Here is a 22,004-nt window from a genome sequence, read left to right as displayed (position 1 = left end):
CATGATATGACATGGACTTTGTTGTGATGAATGCTTTCCCCAGTTCATGAAAACACAAGATAATTTTAGACAGATTTATATACTGAAAATGTTTTATAAATCCTCATAAAACATTTTCTGTAATGCTTGTGGGTTTGTTTATCTTTCTTTCTCTCTTTAACTCATTTTTCTCTTTCTTCTTGTCCCTCGTAATTCTTCTCGGCCTCCACCCCTCACCAATATTTCCTAACTTCTCCTTGCACTCTGGGGAGGGATGTTTAATTTATTCATTTAGTTTAGTTTAGAGATAGGGGCCCTTCGGCCCGCCGAGTCCACACCGACCAGCGATCCCTGCATATTAACGCTATCCTACAAACAATCTACACTTGTACCAAGCCAATTAACCTACAAACCTGTGCGTATTTGGAGTGTGGGAGGAAACCGAAGATCTCGGAGAAAACCCACGCAGGTCACGGGGAGAACGTACAAACTCCATATAGACAAGCACCCGTAGCCAGGATCGAACCCGGGTCTCCTGCGCTACATGCATTGTAAGGCAGCAACTCTACCGCTGCGCCACCGTGCCGTAGGGGGGAGTGGCCAGCATCCTTACTGCCGCAGAAAAGTTGTCCCCTTGATATGTTGCAGTTCTTCTGGCAAACCATGGTGTTGGATTGTGTGGTCCAGGGTTTGGACCCAGTGATATCTTTACAGGTTAGAGTGGTGTATGACCTGGAGGGGAATCTGCAGGTGGTGGTGGTTGTCACCACCTGCTTTCATGGTGATAGAGGTTGCGGGTTTGAGAGGTGCTGATGGATTAGGTTGATGTAGTGTGAGTGCTGCAATTTGTATATGGTGAACACTCTGGGCACTGCACTGATCCAGGCAAATGGAGAGCATGGTGTTATGCTCCATGTATGCCTGGCAGATGTGTAAAGGTCTTTGGGAGGTGAACATTGGGTCATGGCTGTTTTGTGTGTGTATATATGTATATATATATACACTATACTATACACTACATGAGTCATACACTATAGCATATATATATATATATATATATATATATATATATATGCTATAGTGGTCACTGTGTTTACATCGATCCTAGTGCCCAAACTCTGAAAATACCTCCTTAATCCTTTTTTTGTAAGAAAAATCCCATTCCTTTAAACACTGCTTTCGTCAAGCTTTGGGTTTCCTGTGTTATGTTCCAAATTTTCTTTGGAAGCACTTCTGAGATGGACTTGGAGACCTGAATTATTGCACTATTACTGCACCTGAATTATTGCAAGTAGTTTGTGTAGGAAGGAACTGCAGATGCTGGTTTACACTGAAGATAGACACAAAAAGCTGGAGTAACTCAGTGGGATAGGCAGCATCTCTCCAGGTGCAAGTAGTTCTTGAGACTTGGTTTGTTGTGAAAACAGCCCCTTAGGCCACTCATCGAGCACTCATTCACACTACTCGTGCTTTATTCTCTCTGCGTTCTCATCAATAACCCACCCACCCCCTGTAGATTCTACCATTTTTAGCTTGGGGCGATTTACAGCAGATAATTAACATCCCAACCTGCATGTCTTTGGGACATGGGAGGAAACTGGAGCACCCAGAGGAAATCCATACGGTCACAGGAAGAATGAACAAGCTCCACGCATACAGCACCAGAGGTCAGGATTGAACCCGGGTGCCTGGAGTTGTGAGACAGTGGTTCTGTTAACTAAGTCACTGTGAAGAGATCCTGCTGATTTGGCAAGTGATAGAGTGGGTGTCACATTGATCTGTCGACCCTGAACTGAGTCCTCCTTTGAAAATCATGTAAAAGAACTGAGCAAACATGAGCAACATGTGTGACAATGGCTGAAAGTGACTGGGTCTGCCATCAGCGTGGTACCTAAGGAGAGATAACAATGCAGAGATTACCGAGCGACCCTCAATACGGTTCAAGTTGCTGCTCTCTACCTACATCCCAAGATTTACAAACCAATTTGGCCAGGGGATAAAGATTTTATGAGGCGAAAACACTTTCCTGCCTCTGCTCAATATATTGGAGATGAAGAGATCCAACGTTTCTAACATTCACAAGATCCTTCAAATAGTTGATCACGTCATGTGCAGTCGAGTTCAAACGTGCAACTGTGGGGTTTTCAAGCAGTAGGGGTTGTCTGTGGATGTGTGGGGAGAGAGAAATTGGCTGCTGCCAGCAAAAAAAACCATAAAGGACATTGTCCAGACCAACTGAGCAAGGATCATTTCTAGGTATGATCCTAAGCTTTTCCTAAGAGTTTATTGTCATGTGTCCCAGATAGGACAATGAAACTCTTCCTTTGCTTCAGCACAACTGAATATAGTAGGCATGAATAATACAGAACAGATCCATGTGTCCATATACCATTATATAAATATATACTGAAGAAGGGTTTTGGCCCGAAATGTCGCCTATTTCCTTCGCTCCATAGATGCTATTGCACCCGCTGAGTTTCTCCAGCATTTTTGTGTACCTATAAATATCTACACACATGAATAAATAAACAGATAAAGTGCAAATAAACAGATAATAGGCTATGAATGTTCAGAGTTTTGTATGTTGAGTTTAATAGCCTGATGGCTGTGGGGAAGTAGCTATTCCTAAACCTGGACGTTGCAGTCTTCAGGCTCCTGTATCTTCTATCTGAAGGTAGTGGGGAGATGAGTGTGTGGCCAGGATGGTGTGGGCCCTTGATGATGCTGCCAGCCTTTTTGAGGCAGCGACTGCGATGGATCCCCTCGATAGTAGGGAGGTCAGAGCCAATGATGGACTGGGCAGTGTTTACTACTTTTTGTAGTCTTTTCCGCTCCTGGCCACTCAAGTAGCTGAACCAAGTCACGATGCAACCGGTCAGCATGCTCTCCACCTGGAGAAGTTAGAGAGAGTCCTCCTTGACAAACCGACTCTCCGTAATCTTCGCAGGAAGTAGAGGCACTGATGTACAGTGAAAAGCTTTTGTTGCGTGCTAACCAGTCAGCGGAAAGGCAATACATTATTACAATCGAGTCATTCACGGTGTACAGATAAATGATAAGGGAATAACGTTTAGCGCAAGATAAAGCCATTAAAGTCCGATCAAAGATAGTCCGAGGGTCAGGGGGAAATGGGGCTTCCTTGCTATGAAGAAGATGAAAAGGGGAAATGGAAGGCTGTGATGAGAGCAACAGGAGAATGCAGGATAGATTAGCTTGCACCTCTTTATTACAAGTGACATTTGCTCCAAAGTAGCTGTGTGGCTGTAAAAGGCTTTGAAATGCCTCAAATGGGAAAGAATCAGTATTTTTAACCCTGTTTTCCTTTTGGATTGATACGTGGTGATGAACATTTTGGCCGGTTGCTTCCTAGTTCTACATGCCTTGCCAGATGAGCACAGACAAGGAGCCAAACCTGGTTTCTCTGCAATGAGTCTGTTGTGGTTGAGTGCTGTTTGGGCATATTTTAGCTATATTATCACAGCCTACAGAAGAAAATTACACTGTGTGTTTACTGTAATAACATTCATGAGCACAAATACGTGAGGTATCCTTGTAATGAAGATAGGAGTTGGAGTGTCTGGAGCAATAAAGATATAGGGGTTGAAGGTCATAGTTATGCATTCTCCCTACATTCTCATCACTTGTCTCTCAGTTTCTACCACTCATCCACACATCGGGGACAACTTATAATGGCCAATCTACCTACAAATCTGCCCAGACGTTGGGATGTAGGAGGATATCGGAGAACCCACACGGCCACTGGGAGAACATGCAAACTCCGCAAAGACTGCACTGGAGATCTGGGTAGTGCCCAGGTGGCTAGAGTTGTGAGACAGCAGTTAGTCACTCTACGAACGGTACCACTGTGTCGCCCCTAAAGCTAAGTAGAATTAGGAAGGGGTGGAAATCCATCTGTAGACTTTTATTATTTGCTGCCCTCTGTTTAAATTTAAAAGGAACAGCTGGGATATATTGTTGGACCATTGGCCTTTTCTGGGGGGGGGGGGGGGGGGAGGAGGGCTGGGTCTGGCAGGGTAATCCAGGAAGAGGGCATGTAGCTTGTGTGGCACGGGGAAGAGGCAGAATTTGCGTGGATGTCCCAGAAATACCGCGATCTGGTTCATGTCATCGATGCTGCTGCTCTTCTGAAGCTTTGCAAGGTGATTGTCACCATGTTCTGGAGAGCTCTACCTTTGATCCATTCTAAAGGGTGAGTGTGAGCTGATGTTTAATGTACTTGGGTATTCATGCAGGCACTCCTCGCCAAAGCAACCCGCAAACTGTGGCCGGAGTGGGACAACAAAATATTGTCTGTAGCTTTTATCGTGATCTTAGCAAAGCAATTATTGCCACTTGGGTTCCCTTGACTCTACTCACTACTGTGATGCAAGAAACCTCGCAAGAGCCCAACGCACAGGGCAAGGAGGTACAGATCTAAATTACCTGGATTACATGGTGTTTCAAGAATAAATATATTATATTTTATTTTTATGTGTATTTTATTATCAATTTTTCTTTTTTTTCTTTCTTTAGTTGGGGGGTTTTGTTGTTTTTTTTCCTTTTTTCTTTTTTCTTTTTCTTTTTGTCTTTTTATCTTTTTTTTTAACATTTATAAGTTTCCCTTTAAAGATTTAACTAGATTTACATAGAGACCGGGAGGTCTATATTCATTGTGTATTTTGACACTGGTCTAATATTAGGTTATACCTGTTATTAATGTAATCCTGATCCCTATGTATCAATACCATTGTTTTGTTTATCAATATTCTTTTTGCTCTGTTTTATTTATGTATTATTTTTGCTTTTTCTTTGGGGAAAAAAACAATAAAAAGATTTTAAAAGGAAGAAAAAAAAAGAATAAATATAGGTCATGAAATTAGTTCAGTTCATGGAACCAGCATGGAACCAGGCCCTTCGATCCACGCTGTCCATCGGTCACCTGTTCATGCTAGTTCTGTTATCCTACCCTTCTAATCCATTCCCTGCACATTAGGGACAATGGTTAAATAAACACGTGGGTCGCTGGGCTTTAGAGGTAGAAGGTTTTGATGGTCCTTCATATCAGGTCATGTTATAAATGATCATAGAAATTCCATCTCATCTCCTTCCTAAAATGCTCGTTCAACCAGTAATGAGTCTAGTTCTGGGTGTTACATCAAGGGGAAAGAATGCAAAGACATTGAATTTGCTGCAGAAGAGGTTAACCAACATAGTGTTTCATTAGCTATGCAGATAGAAAAGAGAAGTTGAGATTGTTCTCCTTGGAACAGAGGAGGTTGCAGGGAGAATCTGAGAGAGTTTTTAACATCAGCTCCAGATAAATTATAGCGAGAAAGGATGGGGGAAAGGCTGGGGGAGTGAGACTGGCCGAATTGCTCTTGTCTGGAGCCAGTATAGACCTGATGGGCTGAATGACCTCCTTCCACACTGTAACCATTCTGGGAATGGGTGAAATTCAGTTCAACTCCTCAAATAAGCTGGTCCACCATCTGACTTGATGCTGTGGAGTAGCAATGGCCTTTTCCACCAGGAAGAAATCGTAGCATGTCCCCTCATAGACTTTGTTACTGATCTGTGGAGCAACCGGTGACTAGACAAATGCAACGACATCTACTAGAGTGGGCTGGAGACTGACTATTTGGTGGGTATAGACATTCTAATGCACAGGAGGCTAAGTGATGGCCTGAAGCTAAACGTGGGTTGCTGCTGCACTCACCACCCTGAATACGTCCCTAATTCCATGGTAATACTGCACCTCACTCCCTGACATCCACTGGTCCCATTGCCACAGTCTCTATGGCAGCACCTCCCAACCTGACCACAGTCACGAGGCAGGATAAGGATGGGGATTATCAGAATTAGCAGTCACTGCAACACATGGCTTGATTAGCGAAAGCCAGCATAGATTTCTGAATAAATTGATTTATTTGGTGCTTTGAATGAGATCCAGGCAGAGCATATGATGCATGATTACATTAGATAGTGCAAAAGAGACTAAACAGAGACTACACATTACGGTGGCGTTCCGGTACAGTTGCTGGCTTGCAGCGCCGGAAACCCGGGTTCGATCCAGACTACGAGTGCTGTCTATACGGAGTTTGTACGTTCTCCCTGTGATTTGTGTGGGTTTTCTCCGAGATCTTCGGTTTCCTCCCACACTCCAAAAACGTACAGGTTTGTAGGTTAATTGGCTTGGTGTAAATGTAAAATTGTCCCGAGTGTGTTTAATGTAGTGTTGGAATTGCGGAGATCGCTGGTCGGTGTGCACTCGGTGGACCAAAGGCCCTGTTTGTGTGTTGAATTACTAACCTGATAGCATTGTGGGAATAGCTTCACTGCGAGGTTTGAGAGGTTTGATTGACTGGCACCTTCTGCAAGATCATAGGTTTTTGGAACAGAATTTGGCCACTTGGCCCATCGAGTCTACTCTGCTCCTCATACTTTAATCCAGCCATCCTTGGCGGTCCAAAGGCGGTCTGAACAGCATATTATAAACCCTTGTATTATTTTATATTAAGAACAAGGAATAAGCCAGTGATGCTAACATTTTGCAGGTGAAGAAATGAAATTTTCTTTTTTTTCTTATATGATCCCCTGTGGCTGAGGTTGAAAATTGATCTCAGCTAACGAAGCAAGATTTTCTGCTGCTCTCTGTAGCTGAGAACGGGGATGGGCAGCAGCTGGCATTAGGCAACGGCATGAAAAATAGATGAAGTGCGAAGCGTTACTGCACCGTTGCAGAGGTCTCTTATCTAATGCACCAACATGGCTCGGAGTCATAGAGTCCTACTCGTTCATGCCAACCAAGATCCCCCATCTATGCTAGTCCCGCATTTTTCCTCCGTCCTTCTAAACCTTTCCCATCCATGTCTTGGTCCAAGTGGCTTGGTAGAGTTGGCAATCTTCACTCATTGCATGGCTTCTCCTTTGATAATTATGTAGGCTTGATCCCCACCCGTTCAAAGGGTGGTTACTCAGTTTAATGAAGAAAGTGATGAAGGGTCGTACACTCCTTAAATGACCACTGCCCAAGTTAAACTGATGGTTTAGAAAAAAAACCCAGCCAATCCACTGAACGAGGTCCCAGCGGTCAGTCACTGGTGAAATTCTTGCCTTCTTGATTCAGAAGGTCATGGATTCAAATCCCCGCACACATTTGAGCACAAAGGCGGGACCAAACTCTCCCTCGTACTTGCTGAGGGAGCAGTGCAACACTGTAAGGTGAGATGATAACCATCCCCGCCATCTCAGGTGGCTGCCAAAGATTGCATGGCACTATCTGTAGAATTGCATAGGCTTTCTTCACGGCACCATCTTCTCCTTCGACCAGCGGCAGCCAAACAGATGACCTTGCCTCTGCTGTTGCTGCGATCTTACTGTGCCCTTTTGGCAGCATCAATGCTTCAGTCGCTGCACGGCTTTGAACAGCACATGTATCGACACGTTCTTTTCTCTCATTTCATAGCCTGCAGTTCGCCGGGTTGTAATTATCTTTTCCTCTGAGTCAGGCCCATGAAATGATATCATCGGCTTCTGGTTTCCAGTGTTGGTTGCGGGGAACTGGAAATCCGATGCGCTCTACCCAGTATGGGTATCGAGGCCAGACCCAAAGCTGGAGTCTGGTTTCATTCTTGAACCATGACCCCAATAGGGCATGAAATTCGGAGAGCTTAAATCAGTCGTCGGTCACATGAAGCTGTGCCATCGATCTGATACACTTAAGACCTCTTATTTTCCATCTTATTTTCCCTTCTATTGAAGCTTTCAATTTAATGCAGTGCTCCCATGTCCTTGGATTTTCTGGATATTTAGGATTCTAATGCATTGATTTCCACTCATCGCCTAGGTACATTTGAGCATAATCATTTGTTTTCCAAGTGCGTACAACCAAAAGCTTGCTCTGGGACTCTGAGTGTTGTGAATGATTTTAGGGATTTGACTTCTCTCCCCAGGGCCTGGTTAATCTTAGTGTGACAACAGTGTTAAACCGACCTTTTGATATCCAAGACCTGTATCCAAAGTATTTTCAAAGACCCATTCAATTATATCTCACTGGCTTGCATCTCATGCGCTCTTAGTTAACCCTAGCAGCAACACCCAGTTGGTGGGGAATTGTTTCGGAAGGAACTGCAGATGCTGGCTTACACCGAAGATAGACACAAAGTGCTGGAGTAACTCGGGCATCGCTGGATAGAAGGGTCTCCACCCGAAATGTCACCGTTCATTCTATCCAGCGATACTGCTTGTCTCGCTGAGTTACTCCAGCGTTTTGTGCCTATCTTTAGTTGGAAGGGAAATTTAGTTTAGTTTAGAGACACAGTACGGAAACAGACCCTTCGGCCCATCGAGTCCGCACCGAACAGCGATCCCTGCATATTAACACTATCCTGCACACAATTTACATTTGTACCAAGCCAATTAACCTATAAACCTGTACATCTTTGGAGTGTGGGAGGAAACTGAAGATCTCGGAGAAAACCCACGTGGTCACGGGGAGAACATACAAACTCCGTACAGACAAGCGCCCATAGTCAGGATCGAACCTGGGTCTCTGGTGGTGTAAGGCAGTAGCTCTACCGCTACGCCACCGTGCTGCCCTTGGTTTCAGTTTTGCACTATATTCAGGGCAGGCTGCTTTCACTCCCAATTGTCTGCCATTAATGGTACGAATAAATGATCTTGATCCTGAAATCATTCCTTTGCATCCAGGCTACTTTTTAAGCAGCTCAAACAAGCTGACCTTTAATCTGCAATATTCAAGGGAAAATGAGCCAAGTTTATGTACGGTGAGCACTTGATTTATAGGGTCATGAATATAACATGAAAACGGCCCCTTCAGCTCAATAAGTCCACAACAACCATCAACTAGCATTTACATTCATTCTGCATTAATTACACTTTTTATTCCCCCCGCAATCCCATTAATTACTCCTAGATTTTACAGCTCACATATGCTCCAGAGGAAATTAACAATGGCCAATTAATCTACGAATATGCATGTCAGAGCATGGAAACTGACCCTTAGGTCCAACTTGCCCATGCCGACCAAGATGCCCCATCTACATTAATCCCACCTGCCCGCGTTTGGACCATATCCCTCTGAACCTTTCGTATCCATGTACCTGTCTTAAAGTTTCTTGGACAGCACCCTGATAAAAACCTACTCAGTCACAGGGAAAACGTGCCAACTACACACAGACAGCACCCGTAGCCAGGATCGAACCTGGGTCTCTGGTGCTGTAAAGCAGAAACTCTACTGCTACGCCACTGTGCTGCCCCTGTCCAAAAATGTATTTTAAATGATGTTGTTGTACCTGCCTCAACTACCTCCTCTGGCAGTTTATTCCACGTTCCCCCACCTTCTGTGTGGAGAAGGTTGCCTGAACACAATACTCTAAATGTGGCCTCACCAATTTGTCGTGATCAAAGCTGTGATCCCGTGAGCAGAGAGACGGTAAGCTTCTGATGTTGGAAGCAACCTTAATGCAGATTATGGAATAACAGAAAGATCGATGCATAGGCAATGTGGTGGCTGCTTTGCTCTGATGTGTGTGTTATTAAGGGGATTTGGTCTGAATGTACTGGATTATTAAGGAGACGGATTTCACAGTGCAGAAGTGAGGACAGATCTGCAATCGAGTACTGACTGCAGAAGGACCAGACTTATTATAATACGTCATGCAATCCTCAGGAGCCAAACCAAATCTGCATTGAATTGTGACCTCTGAGAAATGGCGAAAACATGTGTCGTAAACAAAAACCTCTCGCTCTCTTATTTTACGAAAGACCTTTACTTCAGTGTTTGGGTATCATAAGGTTATAAGTGATAGGAGCAGAATTAGGCCATTTGGCTCACCGGGCATGTACTCCACCATTCAATCATGGCTGATCTATCTCTCCCTCCGAACCCCATTTTCAGCCTTCTCCCCATAACTCCTGACACCCGTACTAATCAAGAGTCTATCTCTCTCTGCCTTTAAAATATCCATCGATGGCCTCCACGGTCTTCTGAGGCAAAGAATTCCCCAGATTCATCACCCTCTGACTAAAGAAAAATATCATCATCTCCTTCCTAAAAGAACATCCTTTAATTCTGAGGCTTTGACCTCTAGTCCTAGACTCTCCCACTAGTGGAAATATCCTGTCCACACCCACTCTATCTTAGCCTTTCACTATTCTGTAAGTTTCAATGAGGTCCTCCCTCATTCTTCTAAACTTCAGTGAGTACAAGCTCAGTGCCGACAAATGCTCATCATAGGTTAACCTACTAATTCCTAGGATTATTCTTGTAAACTTCCTCTGGACCCTCTCCAGAGTCAGCACATCCTTCCCTCTGATATGATGCCCAAAATTGCTCACAATATTCCAAAAGCGGTCTTACCAGCACCTTATAAAGCCTCAGCATTACATCCCTGTAATGGATGTAATTTTGGCTTGGGACCCAGCGCCTATCCATGTTCTCCAGGGATGCTGCCTAACCCGTTGAGTTACTCCTGCACTTTATGCCTTTTTCTGTAAACCAGCATCTGCAGTTCTTTCTTTCTACATGATCATGGACAGTCTTATCCCTAAATGAGGTCCAAGAGAGTCTGAAGTTTAAATAGTAAAGTGCCTGTCCCACGAGCATGCGACTACATGCGGCAAGCGCGACCTAACGTGGTCACTTCAGCTGTACGGCCTCGCAGGGCCAGTCACACTTCGATCGCCGGAGACGTATGGAGTTGTGCGGAGCTGATCCAGACCACGCGCGGGGCTCCGAAAACTGACACTGTCCAAAAATTCCGCGCGGCAACGGCCTGCCGGCCCGCAGCCGCATTGAGGCCGTACGCACCGCCTCGACGGGCGTGCGCAGCGTCTGGACGCCGTACGCTGCGTCTTGAAGGCGTATGCCTTCGCTCGAACTTCACGTCAACTCGTACGGGATCAGTCGACCTCTGCGCGGCCCCCGCTTCCGGTTTGGTCGTGCTCGCCGCATGCAACCGCATGCTTGTGGGACAGGCCCTTAAGACATCAGATTGATGAACCCTAGAGTGGAGCTCAATAAACGGAGTGGGAATCACCACGGAACATGCTAGAAACACTCGTCAGGTCGGCAAACATCAGTGGAAGAAGAACCCGAGTTCATATATTACAGGTGTTTCCAGCATTTTCTGTTTTACTTTTGTTTTCCAGCATTGGTCATGAAGTGAGAAGCTCGAATGATGATTTAAGACCTGGAACCATGTCATTGATAGTCATGGCCATTCTCATCATTGTGCATCTAATGCTGCACAATTTAACTGGCTTATTTTCTTATATTGCAAAAGTGACTTCACTTTAAAACTACCTGGTGTGATAAGATAGACACAAAATGCTGGAGTAACTCAGCAGGTCAGGCAGCATCCCTGGAGAGAAGGAATAGGTGACGTTTCATGTCGAGACCCTTCAGACTGAGAGTCAGGGGAGAGGGAAACTAGAAGTATGAAAAGCTACAGAACAAATCAGAGCCGGCATCGATGACTTGGAAAAGGTGGAGCCCACAGTGATCCATTGTTGGCTGTGGAAGAAGTGATAATGAAGTGATACAAAACAGCGAAACTAGCAAGAAAACGAGGATGAAGGAGGGACAGAGATAGGGGGAATGCAAGGGTTACTTGAAATTAGAGAAATCAGTACCCGTACCGCTGGGTTGTAAGCATCCCATGTGAAATTTGAGATGCTGTTTCTACAATTTGCACGTGAGCTCACTCAGACAGTGAAGCACCTTACAGGGTCCTGAAATACAGAAAGGTACAAAAGAAATCTTATCTTTTTTTTTTAAATCTTGCACCAGGATTCTCTTTTGCCTGCATTCTGCCTCCTGCTTCGAACCCTCTGTACCTTACGGAGTTTCTTTGCCCTGCACCTGATCCACCTTGATCTCTGAATAGGAAGGAACTGCAGATGCTGTTTTAAATTGAAGATAGTCACAAATGCTGTAGTAACTCAGTGGGACAGGCAGCATCTCCGGAGAGAAGGAATGGGTGACGTTTTGGATCGAGACCCTTCTTGACGAAGGATGAGTTTTGTGTCCCCCTTGATCATTCCCTGTTATGTGAACGGAAGAATCTTTCTGAAGATCTGTTGCTGGCAACTGTGCTAAAGCCATGGAGTCCTACGTAAGGAACACACTCCCTTCAGCCCACCGAGTCCCTGCTGATCATCAAGTACCCATTTAGGTGAAAGAAGGAACTGCAGATGCTGGAAAATCGAAGGTAGACCAAAAAGCTGGAGAAACTCAGCGGGTGCACCAGCATCTATGGAGCGAAGGAAATAGGCAACGTTTCGGGCCGAAACGTTGCCTATTTCCTTCGCTCCATAGATGCTGCTGTGCCCGCTGAGTTTCTCCAGCTTTTTTGTGTATCACCCATTTAGGTTAATCCTGCTCAACCATGGTATTCTCCCTACATTCCTATCTGCCCCCCCCCCCGCAGATTAACCTAGCAACCCGCACGTCTTTAGATGAGGGAGGAAACCGGAGCACCCGGACGATACTCATGGGGTTATAGGGAGAAGGTGCAAACTCCATGCAGCACCCGAGGTCAGGATTGAACCTGTGTCGACTGCTTTCATGACTCAGTTGATAATTCACCAGAAGTGATGTGGCGGTGATGAAGGATGATGCGATATGGACGAGGGAAGGTTTTATTGTCCTTTCATGTTGGTCAGATGGAATTTCATCGCCTCTGAGCACAAATGGTGGAAAGATAAACAGGTTGCTTTGTGCTGATGTCATCAGAATTACTGTATGCCTCGCCACATGTGAAAAATAAAGCTGTTATTTTGCCAATAACTCATGCAGGCGGTTGCTGAGTAATCACCTTCCGGGCAGATGCTAACTGATCTTTCTCCACTGTGTGTCCCTCATTCAAAAGACCATCAAGGCCAAAGCAGCTGACAGCACTAAAACTACCAACGTGGTCTTTCAAAAATCATTAATGCACGCGTTCATTTTGGCTGCCCTTCATTTACAGAGTAACTCATTGTTACCGGTGGAGTGACTGACATATTATTGTGAAGGCAAAGACCATAAGAAATGTAGAAAACAGAGAAAAACATGAGTAGGCCATTCGGCCCTTCGTGCCAGCACCGTCATTCAGTATGATCATGGCTGATCATCTAAAATCAGTACCTCATTCCTCCTGCTTTCCCCCGCCCCCCCATACCCCTTAACTCCTTTAGCCCTAAGAGCTACAATAAATCTCGTTAAACACTGATGCAAAACAATAGATCTGTGACTTCAGTTACGGAGCTTTTGCAGTTCTTATCCCGTGGGCTGGCAGCGTCTCACCGCTCCAGCAGCCCTGACCTCTGCTGCTGTCAATGTGGAGTTTGCACGTTTTCTCGCGACTGTGTCGATTTCTATTAAGCATCGACACAAAATGCTGGAGTAACTCAGCGGGTTGGGCAGCATCTCTGGAGAGAAGGAATAGGTGACGTTTGGGGTCGAGATCCTTCTTCAGACTGAGAGTCTGGGGAGAGGTTCTGATTTCCTACCTCATCTCAAAGATGGGGTGGAAGAATGCAACCTTCAAGTGGTCCGCCCTGCTTCGACTAATGCAATCAACTCGAAGACTAATGCACAAACAGAAGATCAAATAGAACAAGTTGTCCAACAACTTTAGGCTGTGCACGCCACACAAAAGAAGAAGATCTCAAAGATGTGCATGTTGGTAGGTTAATTGTCCATTGTAAATTGTCCTTAGTCTGTGGGTGAGGGGTAAAATTTGCAGGGAATTGATGGGAATGTGAGAATATATTGAGATAGGGTAGGATTAGTACTTAATGGCTGAATGGCCTGTTTCTCTCTGTGTCTATGGTTCCCCCTTTTTGCTCAGCCTTTTGCAATCTCCTCACTCTCTTTCCTCCATTTAAAATTCTATGTCCTCACACTGATCCTTACATCCACTAAGCTTTTTTGGTCATCTTCCCGAATGTTGTCTCGTGTACTCGGTGCCCAACCTAATCATTCTCCCGTGAAGTTCCTTGGCATGCTGACCATGATGAAGATGCTGTTATAGTTAGTTAATCAAATCAAGTCCATTATTTTTTAAAACAAAGACAAAGGGAATTGCAGACGCTGGAATCTTGAGTGTTGGAATCACAACTGCTGGAGTAATCCCAGCACTTTAATGAGTTTAAGTTTATTGGCCAAGTATTCACATACAAGGAATTTGCCTTGGTGCTCTGCCGTCTAGTGACAACATGAGTTACAGTGACATTTTGCAATGACACATTAAACATTAATAATAAAACATTATTGATTAAACATGTGAATTAAATAAAATACCAGGGCAAAAGGAGGCTACAGATTTTTGGTTATTGAGTAGAGCTACTACTCGCGGGGGAAAAAAAGCTGTTTTTATGTCTGGCTGTGGCAGCTTTGACAGAAGGAAGTGATTCAAATAATTTGTGGCCAGAGGGTGAGAGGGGTCAGAGATGATCTTACCCGCTCGCTTCCTGGTCCTTGCAGTGTACAGTGTATTTGCGGCACTTACAGTGTATTCTGACCCTTGCAATGTATTTATGTTTTACTATTATTTAAGAAGGTTGAAGTTTAATGAAGGATTGTCGTGACAAACCCTACTGTCAACTAATGCCCTTTTTTGGTTGAAAATATTTGTCTTTGCTCAAAAAAACTGGAAGTTGAAAATTTGAATTAAGAACAGGAAATGTTGCGAACACCCACCAGGTCAGGCACCATCGTACAATTAACGTACAAACCTGTACATCTTTGGAGTGTGGGAGGAAACTGTAGCACCCGGGAAAACCCACACAGGTCACGGGGAGAACGTATAAAATTACGCACAGAGATCCCATAGTCAGGATCGAGCCTGGGTCTCTGACGCTGTCAGGCAGAAACTCTACCACTACGCCACCGTGCCGGCCCCATTTCTTAGATATGGCGGCGGTTTCCTTTCCACAGATGCTGCCGAACCTGCTGAGTGTTTCCTGCTTGTTCTCTGGCCTATATGTGATTCCAGACCCTAATAACATACTTGATCTTTGACAATTCTTTGACCAAGCAAACCATTCAGGAATGGATAGGAAATGTCTACCTTGCAAACACACAACGTAACTTAGGCCGTGAAGAAATAATAAAGGCTTGTAGGCTCGACTTGAGATTGGCTAGACTCTTTTTCCTTCACCTTGTCCTCTCCCTCCACCTCTGCTGCAGCTGCCATTGACACTGGTTCCATGATGAATAAGAATGATATCTTGTAGATTCGTCAGACGTGGACCTGGTTTGTGGGGTAAATGGATGGGATTCAGTCATGTGGCTGTGGAGGGCAGACCCACATCTGGCCTGCCCAGTGACTGCTCACTGGAGATTGCAGGATACCGACAATGGCCTTGATTCTTAGCTCTATTTTTCCTCTCTTCACGACTAAGAAACAATAGGCCATCTGTAACGCCCTTGAGAACAGCATCCAACACCCCATGTCATAACAATAGCACCTTATGTGAGATCTCACTGGATGATGCCACTGGGGTATCAGGAGGGTAGTAACATGGTACAGGCAAACCTTCCTGCTTGCTATATTTGACGTGGCATCCTGCATTATTCTTTACCCTTTGCTCTTTGTATCAGAAAACTCCCATTAGCAAGGGCAAGAGGCACACAATTTGGAAGTAACTGAGCAAGCATCCAGTTATGGCGACAAAAGGAATTGCAGATGCCGGTTTACAAAAAAAGACACAAAGTGCTGGAGTAACCTAGTCCGCCAGGCAGCATGGATACATGAATACACTTTATCCATCTGTCTGTCTATCCACATGATAGAGGGAAACATGTTCTCTATCCATTTGGAGAACATGGATAGATGATGGTTTGTGGTCGGGTCTAGAAATGGCCAAGTGTTTGAAAGTGAGATCCAAGCACCCACAGAATTCCTTTTATTTTTCTTTTAGTTTGGGTATCTTTTGCTTAGTCTGTTTCTTTTTTTGCCAACTTTATCTCTCCCTTGGGTACTGAACAATGAGCAGCACAGCCAATCCTTTGATGTCTTGCCTGGTGAGCTGAACAATGAACCTTGGTGTGTACATCGGAGCCTGTTCCTATCACCATCCACGATGGCCATTTACTCTCCAAGACTTGCACACTGCGCTGCTGTCCCCTGAGTGTTGTGGTGTAACAACACCAGAGGAAGCATTTCAATCAACAGAATCTATCAACTGTTTCTATCCGGCCTAAAAGACTTTCATAGACAATGAACAATGTTTTGCTGCTCGAGTCCATTTTTTTATTTCTTTGAATCACATGTCAGATAGGATTTAGACGAAAAATTCCCATCCATCTGTGCCAAGTTCACTCATCCATTGTTGTTGCTTCAGTACCAGACTGACCCCATCATTTACCATTGTTCCCTTCCACGACGATGGAGGCTCAGTAATGCCTGCTGAAGGTCACTGGCATTCTCTTTAGCTTAGTTTATTTTAGTTTAGAAATACAGGCCCTTCGGCACACCGAGTCCTCGCTGCCCGGCGATCCCAGCATACTTACATTATCCTACACACTGGGGACAATGTACAATTTTCCCGAAGCCAATTAACCCGCAAACCTGCAGGTCTTTGCGGTGTGCGAGGAAACCGGAACACCTGGAGAAAACGCATGCAGGTCACGGGGAGAACGTACAAACACCATACAGACAGCACCCGTAGTCAGGATCGAATCCGAGTCTCTGGCGCTGTAAGGCAGCAACTCTACCGCTGCACCACCAGCAGTCAGTGGCGGACTAAGTCTAAAAATATTGGTTGCCAGGAGACAAAGGGGGCCCACCCACAACTACAATGCTATCATTTAACAGGGGCCCACTTGCCATCACTTGCTATCAATTCATCAGCGGCCCACTTGCCATCGGGCAAGCTGACACCCTGGCCAGTCCGCCACTGACAGCAGTTCTCCTTCACTGCAATGAAATCCCTTCTCTCCAGAGATGCTGCAGCATTTTGTGACTGTCTTGAGGAACAGAGCACACTGTTTACAACTGTGGAACATGGCGGCAATTTCATTCATGTGTCCTCAGCAAGGCTAGTAGGCCAAGCTCTGCTGCAGCAAGACCTAGACGACGTGGAGACACCGGGAACTGCAGGTGCTGGAATCTTGAGCAAAATACAAAGTGCTGGAGGAACTCAGCGGGTCAGGCAGCATCTGTGGAGGGAATGTGGCCACTGAACTGAACACTGATGTAAACCGTGTTGTAGGCTAAACTAGGACAAAAAAGCCAAGGAATTAATACGTTTTGTCATATAAAAGATGCCATTTATCTCAGCTGTTTTAGCATTGGAAGGGACAGATGGAAGTCAAAATAAGGCAGGTGGAGGTTACTACATCTGAGACTTGTAGAGGTTGCAATTGTCGGAATTATACAGCCATGGAAACAGGCCATTCAGCCCAATTCCTGTGTGAGTTTCATTTGCTTGTTTATTGTGTTCAACCTTTCCTGCCTACGATAGATCACATCCACATGTGATGATGTCAGAATGCATGGCCAACAGATTTTTACAACAGAAAGTGCAGAAGCTTGCAGTGCAGAAGGAGGCCACCTGATCCACGACGTCTGTGCTCGCCCTGTGAGAGCAGTCATAGTTTACTTTTAGTTTCGTTTGGAGATACAGCACTAAACAAACAGGCCCTTCAGCCCACAGAGTCCGTGCCGACCAGCAATTCCCGCCCACGTACGCTATCCAACACACACTAGGGAGAATTTACACTTATACCAAGCCAATTAACCTATAAACCTGTACTTCTTTGGAATGTGGGAGGAACATCTTGGAGAAAATCCACACGGTCACAGGGAGAACGTGCAAACTCCGTACAGACGGCACCCGTAGTCGGGATCGAACCTGGGCCTCATGGTACTGTAAGGCAGCAACTCTACCGCTGCGTCACCGTGCCTCCGATATCTCCGTGGCGTTGCAATCTCAAACCTGAGACCAGGCGAAAGAAAACATGTGAATTTTTGCTGATTTATCCCATTCAAGTTCAAGTTCAAGTGAGTTTATTGTCATGTGTCCCTGATAGGGCAATGAAATTCTTGCTTTGCTTCAGCACAACAGAACATAGTAGGCATTGACTCCCCTTCCTTGAATTGTGATGTGGCATTTACGTTCATCCATCCTCTGCCTCTACTCCTGTATCCAATGGACACCAAATGGTTCTCAACATCCAAAGCAATTTCTATATTGCTTCTTGCAGTAGCAGGGCCGTGTTACATCTGGACCAGGCAACATACCAACTTTCAGAAATGTGAATCCTTTCACCATGTCTCTGTCGGTCTCTGCTCCATCCACAACGTCCGGCCTCATTTGGCAAAACCTTGAGGAGATTTTGCAGTGAAGCAGACGAAATGCGTAGGAAGGAAATGTAGATGCTGGTTTACACCAAAGACAGACTCAAAATGCTGGAGTAACTCAATGGGTCAGGCAGCATCTCTGGCGAAAATAGACAATAGGTGCAGGAGTAGGCCATTCGGCCCTTTGAGCCAGCACCACCATTCACTATGATCATGGCTGATCATCCACAATCAGTACCCCGTTACTGCCTTCTCCCCATATCCCTTGACTCCGCTATCTTTAAGAGCCCTATCCAATTCTCTCTTGAAAGCATCCAGAGAATTGGTGACGAATAGGTGACGTTTCGTGTCGAGACTGTTCTTCAGACTGAGTCAGGGGAGAGGGAAACTAGGTATGAATAGGGTCAGGGCCAGCACAGATGACCTAGGAAAGGTGGAGCCCACAATGGTCCATTGTTGGCTGTGGAAGAGTTGATAACGAAGCGGTATATGGATGCAAACAGTGGAGCTAGCAGGATGATTAGGGTGGGGGAGGGCTGGAGAGAGAGGGAATGCAAATGTTACTTGAAATGAGAGAAATCAACCCTCTTACCACTGGGTTGTAAGATGACCAAGTGAAATATGAGGTGCCGTTCCTCCAATAGCTCTTCCTTTAAGAAGGTTCATTTTTAAAACCTCTGCCTTTCCATGATTTTCTTTTGGATCCTTTACGGGCTCCATGCTTTTCTTAACTCCAAGAAGAAAAGCATATTGGAAATAAACAGCAGGTCAGGCAGTATCAGCGGAGAGAGTTGATGTTTCGGTATTGTCCTTTAGTCAGAATCTATGGGAGATCACTGAAAGTCTCATCAATATAACCTGCACATTGATTAATTTTTCAAGGTTTCCAATGTTATTTTGCCTGTTAAACTTCTCTTCTAGCTCTCTGCCTCCTACATTAAATGTATTAATTAATTTCTATGCTGCTTATTAATTTTGGAATTATTAATCATATCATGCCCTGTGCTTTCATTATCTTCAACGGTTTCAATTTTTTCTTTCATTTTCTCCGTCACTAACCATATTAATAATTACAGCACGGAAACAGGCCATCTCGACCCTTCTAGTCCGTGCCGAACACGTATTCTCCCCTAGTCCCATGACTAAGGTTGCATTATTCATTGTTCCACATTTTCCCTTCAAAGAAGTTAATTTTACAACACTCTCTTCCATGAATGGTCATCGTAGACCCATGACTGTTACACCCACCTCTTTCCCAACCAATTTTTTTGGGCCCTTTTAAATCACTGAAACTTTATTGGGTTTTGGTTTATTATTATCGTGTTTATTGAGATCCTGTGAAAAGCATCGTTTGCAAATTAGCTCTTTCCCCAGTTCATCTTTTCTTCTTTTGATTTTTTTTCTCTCTCTTGTCATTATCCATAATTGCTTAATTGTCTTTACTTGTTGGCCCACAGTTCACAGGACAATCATCCTTTGCATTACAACTTCCCAGAACTGATTAGACACAAAAGGCTGGCGTAACTCAGCGGGACAGGCAGCATCTCTGGAGAGAAGGAATGGCTGACGTTTCGGGTCGAGACCCTTCTTCAGTCTGTGGTCTCGATACGAAACGTCACCCATTCCTTCTCTCCAGAGAGGCTGTCAGTCCAGCTGAGTTACTCCAGCTTTTTGTCCCTACCTTCTGTTTAAACCAGCATTTGCAGTTCCTTCCTACACATTCCCAGAACAGATTGATTGTTGATACTTTATTGCCATGTGCATATGGTACAGTGCGATTCTTTGTTTGTGTACAGTGCCATCATGCAACAGCAGCCACGGAAAGGGAGCTGACAAAGTTGCAAAAGGTTCAATATAGTCACTCTTCCTTCTCCACACCCCTCCAGTCCTTCGTTATTCTCAGCGGCCCTCCTAAGCCGAGTCCTAAGGTCATAAAGTCTTAAGGAATAGTAGTAGAATTAGGCCATTCGGCCCATCATGTCTACTCCGCCATTCAATCATGGCTGACTTATCTCTCCCACTTAACCCCATTCTCCTGTGTTCTCCCCATTATCTCTGACACCAGTACTAATCAACAATCTATCTATCTCTGCCTTAAAAACTATCCACTGACTTGGCCTCCACAGCATTCTGTGGCAAAGAATTCCCACAGATTCACCACCTTCTTTGTTCTCGGCGTTGTGTCCTCCACCGACCTCCGGGATTCACGCGGGTCCATCCTCGTCCAACCGGCAGCACTCACGGGGGCGACAGCTCTCCGACGGCCCTCTCACTCACACCGACGGTCCTCTCACTCACACCGACTGCCCTGCTCCCTCACTGAATGATCTTATACCGTTTCATGTGTTGTATAAAAGAAGAAATGTCCTCTCCTCCCCTACAGTTTGCACGATGCTTATCTTGCTCTAGGTTAGGTTCGTTAAAGCTACATTTCTTTTCTTTGAAATGTTGTCATCTATCTTGCTTAATTGCTTAAAGCTTTGCAAAAAAACTGCCTCTTCAGTTCATTTCTCAAGCCACAAAAACAGATTCAGTCCTTGAATTATTTGGGTATTTCCTTTTATGTAAAAACGGAAACATCTTTTGGAAGGCCAGTCACTGTTTAGAAATGTAGTAAATCTACCTCTCGCCACCAGGAGAGGAACAAATAATCAGAGAATCTGTTCTAATGGTTGGTTGAGAGTGATAGATATTGCCCGACAATGCTGGAGCAATGCAGTGCGGGCTTTTACATATACTTGAGAGGAAGAACTAGCCATGGGATTTGAAAGGGACGCAACGTATTGTAAATGCAGCAAATAAAATGGGATTAGTGTAGGATGAGTGTAAAATGGGCGCTTGATTGTCGGCGTGGACTTGGCGAGCCGGACAGCCCGTCTCTGTGCTGTATAATTCCGCGCAAGATGTTCCTGAATTAACCAAACAATGGGTGGAGACCTCTGTTCAACTTTGTCTTTCAGCATAAGTCCTGCAGTACTTCTCTCACACAACCGTGCCTCAGGGCTGTCCATGAGGTGCTGGTCTGTGGGAAGGTGTTGGCGCAAGAATGAATGAATACTTTATTGTCACATGTGACAAGTCAAGTGACATTCTTTGCTTGCATACCCAAGGTATGCGAATAGTCGCCACATAATGGCGCTGACAAAGCTATAAAGGATTTGCAGTATCCACGCCCTTTGTTCTCCCCCTCCACCCCCCCAAACGGCACCCTCCCATGCCGGGTTGTCCATTGTTCACTCCCCCCCGCTCGCTCCTCCCGGCAGTCCCCCCACGCAAGGTCCCTCCGTTGTTCCTTCCAAGAGACACTGGAATCTTGAACAAAGAACAAACTGCTGGAGGGACTTGGTAGGCCAGGGAGCATCTGTGGTAGGACATGGGTGGACAGCATTTCTGGCCAGGACCCTTCTTCAAACATTATTTTTTTCTAAGATCGCAAATTATAACAGTCATAATCATACTTTATTAGCAATGTATGTTTTTGCAACATACGAGGAATTTGATTTGTCATACAGTCATACCAATAAAAAGCAACAAAACAAACAAAATACATTTTAACATAAACATCCACCACAGTGACTCCTCCACATTCCTCACTGTGATGGAAGTTGAAAAAAAGTTCAATTTCTTCCCTTCTTTGTCCTCCCGCCGTTGGGGGCCTCGAGCCTTCCGTTGACGGGACGATCTTGACTCACATTGCTGGCGGCGTTTGGA

At 45.0% G+C, this 22,004-nt stretch overlaps 1 protein-coding gene across 5 annotated transcripts in view; it reads left to right on the top strand.

Moving 5' to 3' along the window:
• Positions 1-22,004, top strand: part of hipk2 (homeodomain interacting protein kinase 2) — a 183,355-nt gene that overhangs the window by 52,315 nt on the left and 109,036 nt on the right. The gene's annotated exons all lie outside the window — the stretch shown is intronic.

The sequence above is a fragment of the Leucoraja erinacea genome, chromosome 19 (assembly GCF_028641065.1).
Source record: "Leucoraja erinacea ecotype New England chromosome 19, Leri_hhj_1, whole genome shotgun sequence".
In the NCBI taxonomy this organism is placed as follows: Eukaryota; Metazoa; Chordata; class Chondrichthyes; order Rajiformes; family Rajidae; genus Leucoraja; species Leucoraja erinaceus.
Note: the sequence above shows the minus strand (reverse complement) of the source record. Positions and strands in the feature narration are given on the sequence as shown.